This window comes from Artemia franciscana, chromosome 17 (assembly GCF_032884065.1).
Source record: "Artemia franciscana chromosome 17, ASM3288406v1, whole genome shotgun sequence".
In the NCBI taxonomy this organism is placed as follows: Eukaryota; Metazoa; Arthropoda; class Branchiopoda; order Anostraca; family Artemiidae; genus Artemia; species Artemia franciscana.
Window position 1 is genome coordinate 16,178,242 of NC_088879.1, and position 14,968 is coordinate 16,193,209.

The window sequence follows — 14,968 nt, forward strand, 5'->3', positions numbered from 1 at the left end:
ACCTGCCAAAAAATATGTTTTGTTCTAAAAAACTACTTTATTCTCGCTTAGTTAATAAGTTGGTCAGTACATCGTGGCTGGGACCACGATCTTTCAAAGTTCATAAAAATACCTTTTAAACTCCATGAACTAGCATAGGATCACTAGCCTCAACCCTCTATTGCATTTCTTGGCTGAACGGCCATGGTATGTAGATCACAATCTTTGAGTTTGGACTATGAAGTCTAGGACCGACGACTTTATATTTGTTCTTTTTTTTAGTATTAGTGTTGAATTAGTAAATAGCGGAGGGCCTTCTTCATATCTTTTTTTACAGCCACTTCGTAGGGAAGGGGTTGTCGTAGAAACTTGGTGAGGGCCGTCATTTGATAGATAATTGGAAGCCATTGTGTCTTTTTATGGGACAAATTTTTCTCTTCCTCTGGTTGCCCGTATGCTCCTTTGGCATCAGATATAAATTTTGAGATAGCTATTTTGTTCACTATAGTTGTGTGTCAGGGTACGACTTAGCTCTCGCAGGTTTAGGGGAAATGACTCTAAATTACGCTTTAGAAACTTTTTTTTGGACGGAAGAATATTGTCAGCAGTCGAAAAAATTGACTTAAAAAACTTTTTGTCTTCGATCAGTTTCGAGTCTACAGTCCTAAGACTGCCAATTGGAATCTAATGTGATGGAAAATAAATAGTTTTGGGCATGGAACTGCCAAAATAATTTCTGAAAAGGGGAAAGGTTTTTTTTAACACTTTGACACCAATGCACATAAATATTTAAAAAAGCCCTGATTCGTACAAAAATTGAGCCCAGAAAGAGAAAAAATGTGTTTCTTTATCTGAACAGATTTATGCTTACATTAGCAACCATCTGAGCCCAGGGGACCCTAAACTGTTTTAAAATTGGGGGAAAACTTTCCTAAAATGGACAATTGTTTTCTTAATAGCTTGAAACCTACATTAGCAAGTCCCGAGGCAAAGGAAGCCCCGAAATGCAAATACATTTTTAGTTTGAGAACACAATCTCCCCCTCCTTCTCTGCCTTAAATACGGCACCAAAATGGGCAAAGAAGCTTTATTTCCAGTCATCTGTATTGTCTTACGAATGAAGACATTAAATCTTCAAAAAATACTGGTTCTCAAGAATGCGAAAAATAATTTGTTCTCTGATTGGCTCGAAACTTACCAAACATGTAAACATGGGATCTTATAGTTGGAAAAGAATTGCTGTATCTATTAGTGGCACCTTGAAGCAGGTAAAATTTTTTTGTCTCCAATCGGCTTGCAAATTACTCGGTATGTTAATTGGATGTAAGAAGACAAAGAGGCAAAAAGGACCAAGCGCTACAAAATTTGGGTAATTTGCAATTACCCAAAATGGGCCAACAATTATTTTTATCTGATTGGCTTGAAATTTCCAGGCTATGTAGACTGGACAAAAAAATGAGTCCAAAAAATTCGGAAAGAAAACTTTGGTTGTATCAGTCCGTGACATCAAGTTTTGATTTTTTTTTTTTTTTTTTTTTTTTTTTTTTTTTTTTTTTTTTTTTTTTTTTTTTTTTTTTTTAGATCGACTTCAGCCTTGATGAGACCTTACCCCAGGCCAAGAGCCTCAATGAAAACAAAAAATTGGAGCAAAATTTAGTTGTGTTGATTCATGATATTCAGGTTTTTAAAAAAATAGATTTGTTTTTATAAATGAGTAGAAATGTGGCTTTTGATTCCTATGGAATAAACAAAAAGCATGGGTTCCGACAACGACATGCCACAACTTCTATAAGATCCGAGCAAATTGACGGGAGTTTGATGTAGGATTCGAGCAAATTGGCAAAAATATTCTATGAATTACGAGCACATTTTCTCTGTTTTGTTCATAACCCACCTGTATTATTATTATTATTATTATTATTATTATTATTATTATTATTATTATTATTATTATTATTATTATTATTATTATTATTATTATTATTATTATTATTATTATTATTATTATTATTATTATTATTATTATTATTATTATTATTATTATTATTATTATTATTATTATTACTATTATTAATTTATTACAAAGGACGGAGTACAAAAAAGAAAAAAGAGAAAAAAAAATATTCAACACTTCAACTACAAACATTATAAAATGACACTAGTCCAGAGGTGGTTGATTCTTAAAACATTGGCACTGAATTTGGAGATTTTTCTCTCTATGGCCATAGAGAGAAAAATCTCCTTTATTGCTAAGCCAGATAATTAAAACTTCCCAGGCAGGAACGTTCGTCAATAACATTAGAGTTTGAAAGCTTCTGTTCTAAAATTTAGATTTCTTCATATTTTATTGTCAAAATTAAGCTCTTCCCTTCTACAAGCGCGCTTATCTTAAGAAAAAATACAGATGCTTCACATGATTATGGACGGCAATTGTGTAGACACTATGTAGTAATCAAACAGTTCGTGGTAACGAACTGTAGTAAGGAGCGACCCGGCTCAATAGTAAACGAAACTCTAAAAAACGGAATTTCGATACTAAAAGATATATCAAAAGAATTGGATTTTTATGCTGATTTTAAATATATAAATTTCATCAAATTTAGTCTTTTTCATCAAAAGTTACGAGCCTGAGAAAATTTTCCGTATTTTGGAAAATAGGGGGTAACACCCCCTAAAAGTCATAGAATCTTAACGAAAATTACACCATCGCATTCAGCGTATCAGAGAACCCTATAGAAAAAATTCCAAGGTCCAATCTACAAAAATGTGGAATTTCGTATTTTTTGCCAGAAGACAAATCACGGGTGCGTGTTTATTTGTTTTTTTTGTTGTTTTTTTTCCCAGGGGTCATCGTATCGACCAAGTGGTCCTAGAGTGTTGCAATAGGACTCATTCTAACGGAAATGAAAAGTTCTAGTGCCCTTTTTAAGTGACCAAAAAAATTGGAGGGCACCTAGGCCCCCTCCCACGCTCATTTTTTTCCCAAAGTCAACGGATCAAAATTTTGAGATAGCCATTTTGTTCCGCATAGTCGAAAACCATAATAACTATGTCTTTGGGGATGACTTACCCCCCACAGTCCCTGGGGGAGGGGCTGCAAGTTACAAACTTTGACCAATGTTTACATACAGTAATGGTTACTGGGAAGCGTACCGACGTTATCAGGGGGATTTTTTTGGTTTGGGTGTGGGGTTCAGGGGAGGGGGCAATATGGGAGGATCTTTCCTTGGAGGAGTATTTCATGGGGGAAGAGAAATTCAATGAAAAGGGCGCAGGACTTTCTAGCATTACTATAAAAAAACAATGAAAATATAAACATGAAAAAGTTTTTTCAATTGAAAGTAAGGAGAAGCATTAAAACTTAAAACGAACAGAGATTATTACGCATATGAAGGGTTCTAAAAATACTTTAGCATAAAGAGCGAGGTATTTAGGAGGAGATAAATACTTCGCTCTTTATGCTAAAAAATTTTTAAATAATTTCAACTATTTATTCTACGGCCTTTCTGATTCAGGGGTCATTCTTAAAGAATTGGGATAAAACGTAACGTAAGTTAAGTAAGTTATGTACGTTTGTTACGTAAGTTAATTCTTAAGTTACGTTTTTTTTTTACTAATAAAAACGTTCGTTAAAAATTAAAAGATCTAGTTGCCTTTTTGAGTAACCAAAAAATTGGAGGGCAACTAGACCTCCTTCCCCACCCCTTATTTCTCAAAATCGTCTGATCAAAACTAAGAGAAAGCCATTTAGCCAGAAAAAGAATTAATATGCAAATTTCATTTTAGTAATTTATGTACGGAGAGCCAAAATCAGACATGCATTAATTCAAAAACTTTCAGAAATTAAATAAAAAAAAAACAAGTTTTTTTAAATGAAAGTAAGGAGCGACATTAAAACTTAAAACGAACAGAAATTACTCCGTATATGAAAGGGGCTTTTCCTCCTCGACACCCCGCTCCTTGCGCTAAAGTTTGATTCTTTCTCGCAACTCTACTTTTTAAAACAATAAAAAACTTTAGCGTAAGGAGCGGGGTGTCGAGGAGGAAAAGCCCCTTTCATATACGGAGTAATTTCTGTTCGTTTTAAGTTTTAATGTCGCTCCTTACTTTCATTTAAAAAAACTTGTTTTTTTTATTTAATAAAGAAATAACATGTATGCGTACGCATACCCTAGAATGAAAAAAAATAATAGCTTAAATGTAATTGAAGTAAGAATGTTGTTTCTGGGATCTACAAAACCAAACAAATAGACAGAAATGCGAGGAAGAAATTTCTGGGAAATAACTAGAAATTTTTCAAATATACAGAGGAACTTTTTATAAATCAGTAAAAAGGAACATAATGAACGACCGCAGTGGTATTGCTCTTCAACACATCAAGATTGTACTTAATATAAAACAATCAAGTCCGACAGAATACTTTCTTCCCAGTTTTATCCAGACTATTGTCCAGTTTTATCCAGACTTTTTTTCTACAATTGGCCATGACTTTGACTTTTGCCACAAGTATTCCCTTTTTATTAATTCAAAAATCAAAATGCTTTAAATTAACTAATAAATACCAGACAGTCAGACCCTCATCCCATCTAGCCTATGCCCACCGCCTAAAGTATGGATAGATTGACAATATCTGCCTATATATAGGCAAATTCGGCTATATATAGGCAAATTGGACTATATATAAACAATTTGCCTTCGTCAGTTATAATCGACAATTGTCAATTTGGCAATTATAATTGCGAAAAGGCAAGGTAGAACCTCAACAGGTTGACTCAAACAGTCCCTAACTGACGGTACAAATCCCTTTGGAAGGAATACAATGTGATGAAAAGTCGATATGGACAATGTAATAAAATACCACGTGCCTCACTCTTTTCGTATCCTGCCTTTGTTCTCAAATTTTTACGTTTATACGGCAGTGTAGAATACAGAATAACTTCGGACATCCATTACTTTCTACTTAATTTTTTAATTCTTTTGCTGACTCTTTGGGTCCCTGAAGATCTTAACATCAGTGTCAGAATCATCTTTTTATCATTGAGAAAAAGACCTGTTCATTCCAGAGTGTCAGCTTTGTTATTTCTTCGGAAAATATATTAAGACAGTTTTTTTTTCGACTACAAAACTTTCAATTTATATCTACATCTCCCGTATTACTTTTCAGAAATTAAGGATGACTTAATATGATTTCCAGTTATTCCCATTCTGGAAACTTTTGTAATTTTAGGAAATGATAGAAGGGTGTGTAGATTCAACATTAAAGCTAATTAAATGAAATGTCTTAAAATCGCATTGATAACAGTTTTAAGGCCTTTTAAAGGATTCGATAAAAAAATTGTGACTTTCTATTCTCTGCTTGACTTAAAACTATTTACATGCACAAAGTGAGGTCTAAGAGGCAAGTTCCAAGCTAAGACTTTTTCTAACCTCTGAGCATAAGTTCCTGATTGGAAAAAAGCTGAGATAAAAGGTGATGGGAATATCATGGCTTAAAAGCCAACATTCTGGGAAAAAATGGCTTTCCCAATACTTTTAATTGGAGCACAATCTGAGTTTTCCCCGCAGTTATATGACATAGTTGCTAACTGAAATTTTTTCTGTTCCAATTCTTAAACACTATTTATTATTTTTACATGGAATACATAATTTGAATGTGTCTGTTCATACATAAATGGGGTCACGCCAAGTTTTTAATGATAATGGGCACATTGCTGACATAGGGACAATTTATTTTTATGTAAAACCGTATTTTTAATCCTGCCAAGACTCAAGACAAATTATTGACTTGCTCAGTTACCTCCGGTGACTCTATTGCAAGCAGATGCTACTGGTATTTAATGTTACTGACGTTAATGTATTTTTATAATACTGGAAAAAAAACATTTAAATGAACAAATAAACAAGCATTCGTGATATTTTTTCTTGGGGAAAAATTGAAATTTTCTCACTTTTGTAGATAGATGCCTGAAAACTCCTTACTAGGGCTTTCTGATATTCTAAATTTGATGGTGTGGATATAATTTAGGTCACTTGCCCTTTTAGGGTGTTTTGCCCAATGTCAAATTAGAGCAAATTTTCTTATGCTTGTAATTAATATTTTTTTCATATTTAGAATTACAATAAAACTCATTTCTTTTGATATTTACTTTGTCATCAAAATTCCGTTTTTTAGAGTTTCGGTCAACATTAGCCAATGTTGTTCTTTACTTAAAGTTCGTTATAACAGACTGTTTGATAGAAATATCCACTTAAATTGAATAATATAATAGATTTACAAGAACCTGCTAAAAAATTCGAAACCCTGTTAGAATTATTTATTTTTCCTCTGTTTTCTTGATTCACTTCATGATGGTTTAGTAAAGTTTTTTAGTTATTTTTATGTATTGTCTAGCAAAGTTACTACAGCAAAATAAGGTTGTTTGAATTCCTCTCCAGCAAGTCAAGATATTGTCCTAAATAAGATTAACTGGATAAAGTTTTCGTTTACGGAGCTTAGGTAAATGGGTCCTATGGCCTAGAATTGACAAATCCCTTCAAAAAAACGGTAAAAAACAAAAACACTCCAAGCGTGTCTTCAACTGATAAAAGCTCGTGTCAGTAAGAGTATCGGAGAATTTGTAAACTTAATTAATTGAATGATTATTTCATTTTTAGTCTAAATTGCTTGAATTGTTGTTTTGGTGTTTAAATTCAGTTGCCATTCAGTTGTTCAAAGGTCAACATCTAAAGCAGGTTAAATATATAACGGAGACTAAGGATTATAAGTTGACTGAATTTGAATTTTATCGTGAAAGTCATTGGAATTTATTCGAACTTGGGATTTCACATGTGCACAATTCCACCTGTTAATATATTTATTGCGCTTATGCGTTTGATAGAAAATCAATCATTTGCTCTTAAAATTCGCTCTGAAAATCAATTAGTTGAAAATCAATTGCGCTTGAATTAAAATCAAGTGGTTGTGGGCATCAAGCCGAAGCTAATTATAGAAAAAGCCAAGACAGATAGTCTGAGTGAGTGAGAGGCAAATCTGGCATAAGCCCTTTTTAGGATTGTATAAAAAGGATGTCAGTTCATTTTTAGATAGGTAAGTCTATCTATCACCCGTCCTTGGGTTATTCGTAGGGCAGAGCTAAGATAGATAGTCATAGAGCTAAGTGATAAAAGATTGGATTGACTTTGGGTTGACGCGTGAAGGACAATATCTACTGGACTTGTATGCAAAATCTTAGGCTTAATTTGCTTGGACTCACTGGCAAACAAGTGAAACCTTGCTTGGGGTGCCTAGTGTTCATGACGAATGGATTTACGTTTTTCTAAGTGGCAGTTCTGATTTTTTCTAATTGAAACTTGAATTAGTTGGAGCAGTTTTTACGAAGAGAAGTGTTAGCCGTGCCCAAACTAATGGTGGCTTAGCGAACTGCACGTAACGGACCCACTTGGATAAATAATTGGTCCTTAATGAGTTAAGCAGATCTTTAATTTTGTTGTCTGGAAAACAATCATGGAACGTAAAAGAAATCAACCTCGCAATACTGGAAGTGATACAGAAAGCACTCAGAGGAAGAAGGTGAATATGATCTTATAGTTACAGCTAGCAGCACTGATTCTACAAATAAATTCACGATTTCAGCCGTTGAGGAAAGTTAGGATACTGTTATCAGTTTGGTAACAGAAAATAGAAAAAAAGGTAGATTTTTTAGAAAATAGGATTTAAAGAATTGAAGATAAAGTGGCAAATTTGGAGATATGACATATTAGATTTGCAAGGCACCTGACCGAAAATAATGAGCAAGTGAGGGAGCTTGAACAAGTCAAAGAATCCCTAGAATCAAGTAAAAGTAATTGGTGATGATTGTATATCTCGTAGTACAGAATAAAATAACTTGAGTATGATTTTGGCCAGGCTGGAGTTTGATAAGCTAGAAATGAATATTATCATATGGAATGTGTTTTGTGAATCCGAGCAAAACGTGAAGGATATCTTCAAAAGTATTCTCACGGATGGACTCGAAATGGCTCCTGTCCCACCATTCAAGGTAACCGAAGTGAATGAGGAACAGAAATTTGTTCGTGTTGCAGTATCCGATAAAAATCGAAAATTAATGTTTTGAAAAATGCTAGGAAACTAAAAGGTAAAGCATGACGTAAATTAGGAATAGACGCTTAGATCCCGAAAGCTTTTCCGCCTATCTTACTTTTCAATCGCCCCAATGGGACACGTGCTACATATTCACCGGATGATTTGATTCCTGAACTTGATTATGCACCGAATAATCATTCATTCCGTAGCCAACATAGTGGCAATTAGTGTAGCTTACGAGGAAAAATAGCTGTTTGAATTCAAGTTCCCATTGATTAAGGAGTAGCTGGTGATTAATGAGTTAAGAAATTTGGCGAGAAATTGAAGGAGTATATAGTTGATAGTTCATAGTTAGTTGTTTGTAGCGTAAAAAAAAGTAAATGTATGAGAAGGCACCCAATATGCAAGGTTTATCGTATTGAGCTATTGTTTTTTTTCTTCAATATTTTTTTTTCGTTTTTTTTGCATGTAATAAATTTACAATTAGAGTATGTTTAAATGTGTCCCCTGTGGAGTTGCACTCAAGTTTGTCTATTTAAAATAGCGACGAAGACCACACTGCCTTTCCATAATAAAAATTTTCCCTATTGTCTCTACGTTGTATTTGTTTATTTGTCTATTTAGTTTTGATGTTGGATGAAAGATCGGTGTCTCCTCCAGGACAGATCAATGGGTTGGAGCTGGAAAATAATAAGGTAATTTTTGGAAATAGGTATGATGAAATTTTTGATGGAAGTAGCGGGCCTGGTGGGTATTATTCGTTGGAGTGTGAGGATTCTAAATATTTGTGTAAACCAAATGCAGATGATATGTAGCGAAGTTTTAGATAGGTTTAATGTATTCCATTTTAATTGCCAATGATTACATTCAAGTTTTAATTTTATAAATTAAATTTCCAATTTACCTATTTTTCAGGGAACTCTACCAACAAAAACTTCTTTAAATGACCATAATTTACAACTTTTGCGTATTTCAGGATAAAACCTCTATATAAAAAATCGTAAACTTTACCTACATGGGGGTCTGGCAGCGTATATACGTTAGGACATCCGGGTAAGTGTCCAAGAGGATATTTTAAAATATAAAGAAATGGTTTTTGAGTCTTTTATTTTGAAGTTAGAGGTGTTTGGACGTTGGGGTTATGTTCTGATTGTATATAGGCCTCCGACAGGATCTCTTATTGAGTTTTATGAACTGCTTGAAGACAAATTGGAAAAGATCCACAACGAAGTCCTATTTAAATAATGGGAGACTTCAACATTGACCTCTTGGATAATGGATCAACTAGTGACCGATTTTTAAACTTGATGATTTCATTAGGTTATATCACTACCATTAATATTAGTACTCTACGACGCTGTCGTGGAAATGTCTGGATTACTGCAAGATTATCGAGATCGATAAATAAGCAGAATAATTTGTATGAGAAAAAGGTAAGTTATCCCTGTGATATAAATGACCGAATTAATAACAGTTATCGCAATGCCCTAAGCAGACTCCTGTGAAAGGCTAGACAGGATTATTATAAAATAGAATTTGAAAAAGCATCTGGAAGTCTACTGAAAACATGGAATATGATAAGAAGCGCTTTAGGACAATCACCGGGAGAAATCCCTCAGGATGTATTCTGTACAGATGGAACCAGTCTGACGAATCCAGAGGAAATTTGGGAAGAATTTGCTAACCGTTTTTCGACAGTTTGATGGAGAGTGAAAGAGTCTATTATAAGCAAACCAGGTGACCAGACCTTTCAAAACTAACTTCCTAAGGAGTTGGAAATCCATTTGGATCTACTCCCAGTTCAGGAAGCTGAGGATTGAAAAATTGTTGATGGTATAAAGGGTTTAGCTGCTTGCTTTCCTTAAGAAGTGGTTTGGTGAAAAGAAAAAATAAATACAGAATAGATAATACATTAAGAACACTTCAGTCTTTAATTATGGAGCACAGTTGTGCTGCCTGTGACTAGAAGTCCGACGTAAACCTTCATATTACGTTCAATGGTTTTATAGATCATCGAAGCCTTGATAGATTAAGACATTTTGACATTGTCATTAAAGCAGAATTAATTTTATAAGGTGATTCGTATCTGTATTACCAATTTAATATCTATCAGTTTTAATAAACAGTTGTTTTATAAGTTAATTTCTCGTTGCTATACGTCTTCACTTGGTTTTCATTAGAGGCTAGTCAGTCTATGACTTCTATTTAGCATCGGAACTGTGTTAGCTTTTGATTTATAAGAAGTCTGGGGGAAAAGGAAAAAAAATCAATCGCTAGTCGAATTCTAGCCCAAGTTCCAAAATTCTTGAATTTCATTTGAATATCTACATAATTTCTGAAAGTTGGCGTTAATTTCAGCCTATTTTATTACAAGTAAATATTAATGTTTCGATGGATATGAACAAATAGGGAAACAAAGGAGAAGGCCAGCGTTGTCAACGTGGTAAAATTATTCCCTTTTTGGTACTATTTAGGGTCCTGGTACGATTCGGTATATTTGGATTGCTCGACACAGTACAAATTTTCCGGTACGTTTTGTTTTTATTTGCTCCTTTCTAATCAGATATCTGTTTAAATATTATTTTATAAAACATTTTCTTCTTGTTTAGGCGATTTTTTTTAATCTGCTGTTCAAGTGGCACGAACTTATCTATCGTGGTATAACTGAAGTCCGAAAATTGGTAATAATATTTCAAAGCACTGACAATGCTGAAGAGGGCAAGTTTACATTCTTAAGACACCGATAGGAAGCAAGACTGACATAAAAATTATCTACCAACAAGTAAACCTTTCCTACAAATAGGAAAGCCGAAAATTTGTATATTGTATATTATAATATATATTATAACATTTTTAACCAAGAAATTAAAATACTATAACTAGTATTTTTGTTATCTTCACACATAGGAATTATATATATATATATATATATATATATATATATATATATATATATATATATATATATATATATATATATATATATATATATATATATATATATATATATATATATATATATATATATATATATATATATATATATCCCCCCCTCTCTCTCTCTCTCTCTCTCTCTCTCTCTCTCTTATCCCTAGTTGATCTAGCCACTTTCGTCTTATATTTGGAAGACTGAATTAAAAACTACAGTGAAAAATTGTTTGTGCCTCGGGAGGGAGCTCAAACAGACTTGGGCTCAGCTCGGGAGAAACAAACAATCTTTTTTACGTCGATCATCGGTATTAATTTTTTTAGAAGGGTTTTTCAAACTTATACATTTGTGTGGTATTGCCTTTTTATATCTGTCGTCCAAGGTTTTATCCGGGGGAAGGGTTGCGGAGTTTAACTCCCCCCCCCCTTCTGTTTTTGCTCAGCATGTAAAAACAAAACAATAATACGTATAAATAAATTTTCGATGAGTTAAAAAAAATGTAACCCCCCTCCTCCCGAATAAAAATACTAGATGCACCCTTGTTGTCGTCTGACAGATGATGTTGCTATTTTCCTTTTAAGGTAAGGTAACTAGCTATGTTCCAAGGGGATGAAGTAAAGATCAACATGAAAGCTGAAAGAGACTAGTTTATATCCGTAATTTCCTATTTTTTACATTCATTGTCTTTTCTCATTTTTATAAGAAAGGGTACATGAACACTACCTCTTCATGCCTCAAAAGGGGGAGGCCATAAAATATGGATCTCTAGGACTGTCTTTCAAGGCAATAACTGCCAATTTCCTTGTAGTTCGAATTGACTTTTATAGCCCCGCAGTTTAAAGCTACTGAGCATTAGGTATCCAATTATTTTTTTACTCAATTCATTGTTTGTTTGCGGGGTATTGCATGCTTATTCTTGCATATAACGGGATATTGTTCATATTTAAATTCAGATAGTTCTATCTGCAAAGGAAATTTATTGCCCGTGAAAGAAGATTATCAAAAACGGAAAGGGATTTCTTTGTGCTACAGAAGGCTTGAAAGTAGATTTCATGAATATTCATGCTATTAATTCTGTCATTTTCTTTATTTGTATTAACAGTTCACTGTCATTCGCTCAGTGTCACAATAACACTATTAATGCTCATTGTCGTTTATTATATTTAAATAAGACTTTATAGAAAGTGCCACTATGAACGATACAATCTCTTGTAGTTTGCGCAAAGGTTTGGAAATCATTATCGAGTCTGACTGGTCACTTATCAAGTCTTTATCCTGTTTCGTCTCTGCTATACATATTCAGTGGTGCCAATTCAAAAAGATTCAGAGGGTGAGTGGGTGTAAATTTGTATATATATATATATATATATATATATATATATATATATATATATATATATATATATATATCCATTTAAATATATATACATATATATATATATATATGTATATATATATATATATATATATATATATATATATATATATATATATATATATATATATATATATATATATATATATATATATATATATATATATATATATATGTATGTATCTTCCCCCCTGCCCTTCCCAGCTGACGCCTCTTCACATATTCTTTTATACTCTTTTCGATTTTTTTTTCTTTTTTAGCTGGATGACAATACTTGAAGGAGAAATTGGAAATAAATAACAATTTCATAGGCAGCAATTGAAGGATACAGCCTTCTAAACCTAAACTAAAAGCAATTATATTTGAAAAAGTACTAATTAATTGAGCGTCTAGCATTATGACGGAAACAGTTAATTAGTTTTATGTTCGTCGTTAGAAATGTCTTACAAGGTTTTGAAGTTTTCTTGTTCTTTCAGTCTTGAATGTTACAAGAGTCAAGGCAAAAAAGCTATTTTAGCTGCACTGGTTCCTTAAAAGCAGATGCTTTCTCTTCTTTCACAAAAAAAGAACAGAAAGCTGAAATAAGCTATATAATTTTGTCCCAACTTTTCTTTTCCGGGAATAAAGAAACAATTCCAATGTTTAATTCTGAGCTGTCTTCCAATACTCGATAGGACTTAATGTATATATGAATGAGGGATTAATTTGAACGTGATTCTTCTCAAAATTACAGCCTAGAACCGCTATATAAGCAGAAAAAAGTCTAGCTGCTTTATTTTAAGGACTTAGACCCAACTAGTAATACTTCGCTAATTTGTCTTTCCTAGATTGGATATTCTCCGCACGAGTCCCGGATGACGAAACTTTGCTTCATGCTTATCCTAGATGAGAAAAATCAGCTATTTGAATCTGTTCTGATGGATTGACTGAAAGGTAAGAAAAAGACTCTTGTAACCTATACACGTAACTGCTGAATCCAGATGACCTTCAGTTTTGAAAGCATAATTACATTTAAGTTAAAAAGTAGAGTGAAATTGTTTGCCTGTGATATCTTTTTACCTCCTGTGTTAAGACACCTGTACTCTAGGCATTATCCAGTGCTGGAAATACAGAAGTTGCCCCCCCCCCCCAAAAAAAATAAAACAATGTTCAACTCTTAAAAAGTTATTAAACTGCATATAGAAGATTTTTTATACGTTTTGTAAATCTTTTTAGTAACACCCAACCCACCCAAGCAAAAATCCTGGATACATTCTTACCTTTACTCAGTTTTTATCATTTATTGACTAATCTTACACATTCCTTTGTCCTTCTGCAAAGCTTAGTAGGGAAACAGATGCATAATTTTTCGTCATGTCCTCCAGATTACCCTCTGTATCAATATATATATTCTAGTTGTTCCAACTTTTTTGAAATTTGCCTCCCATTTTTCGTCTATATGCTCTTTCTTATGAAGAACTTTAACAAATGTCTAGTAATTCCAACTATTTTGCTTTAGTCATGCTGACTAAACAATTCTTACCGGTGGTTGATAACCGTTATCTTCATTTAAATTTCTATATGCAATTAATAACATGTGCTAAAATCTGATGTATAAACTACATGAGCTCAAAATGTAAACAATAGCACCTATACATAACCGAAATCATCATTTAAATTTGCATAAGTGAACAATAGACGTCGTTGAAAAGATCGTTTTCACGACCTTTTCGTTACAATAGTACCTGCTAAAACTATGACGTAACAACCACCTGTGCTTAAATTATAAACAAGAACACCTGTAACTAACCGTCATCCTCAGTTAAGTTTGAATAAGTAAAAAAAAAGCATGTGATAAACTATGATGTTACACCCACCTGTGCGTAAAATGTAGACTATAGCACCTACACATAACCGTCGCCCTCTTTTAAATTTACATAAGTAAACAATAACACCTGCTAAACTATGATGTAACAACCACGTGATCATCAAATGTAAATAATAGCACCTATACCTAACCGTCGTCCTCATTTCAATTTGCATAAGTAAACAATAGCACTTGCTTAAACTATGACGGAACCATCGCCTGTGCATAAAATCTAAAAAATAATCGTCTTGGAAAATCCCTTGAAGAAACTCTACCAAATATTCAGTAGCTTAAAGATAATGCCGGTACCGGGAATCGAAGAGATAAGTGTGTCATAGGATTCGTTGATAGCACACTACTTTCATGAATAGAATCAGGGCTAAAGAGCTTGAGTTTCACTCATTTTTTGCATAAAATCAAGAATGGACTTCAGTGGCATAATTTCGTCAAAATCTTAGGGGGGGGGGGCTAAATTTGTGGCAGATTTCACAGATCAAATGAAAATGAAAATTAAAAATTGGCCATATGGAACAGTTTTCGGTAAAGGACTGTAAGTAAGGAGCAACGAGGCTCAATAGTAATCAAAACTCTAGAAAACAGAATTTCGAAATCAATAGATATGTCAGAAATATTGACTTATTATGCTGAATTCGTATATACAAATTTCATTAAGTTTAATGTTGCTCATCAAAGGATACGAGCCTGAGAAACTTTGTCATATTTTGGATAAAGGGGAAAAAACACCCTTTAAAAGTG

The 14,968-nt window shown here is 33.2% G+C and overlaps 1 long non-coding RNA gene across 3 annotated transcripts in view; it reads left to right on the forward strand.

Annotated features, from left to right (window-relative positions):
* LOC136037923 (uncharacterized) overlaps positions 1-14,968 on the forward strand; it is an 85,386-nt gene that overhangs the window by 45,696 nt on the left and 24,722 nt on the right. For all 3 annotated transcript variants that reach the window (XR_010620084.1, XR_010620082.1, XR_010620083.1), the window contains one exon: positions 13,194-13,299. This is a non-coding gene — a long non-coding RNA (uncharacterized LOC136037923). The remainder of the gene's footprint in view (positions 1-13,193; positions 13,300-14,968) is intronic.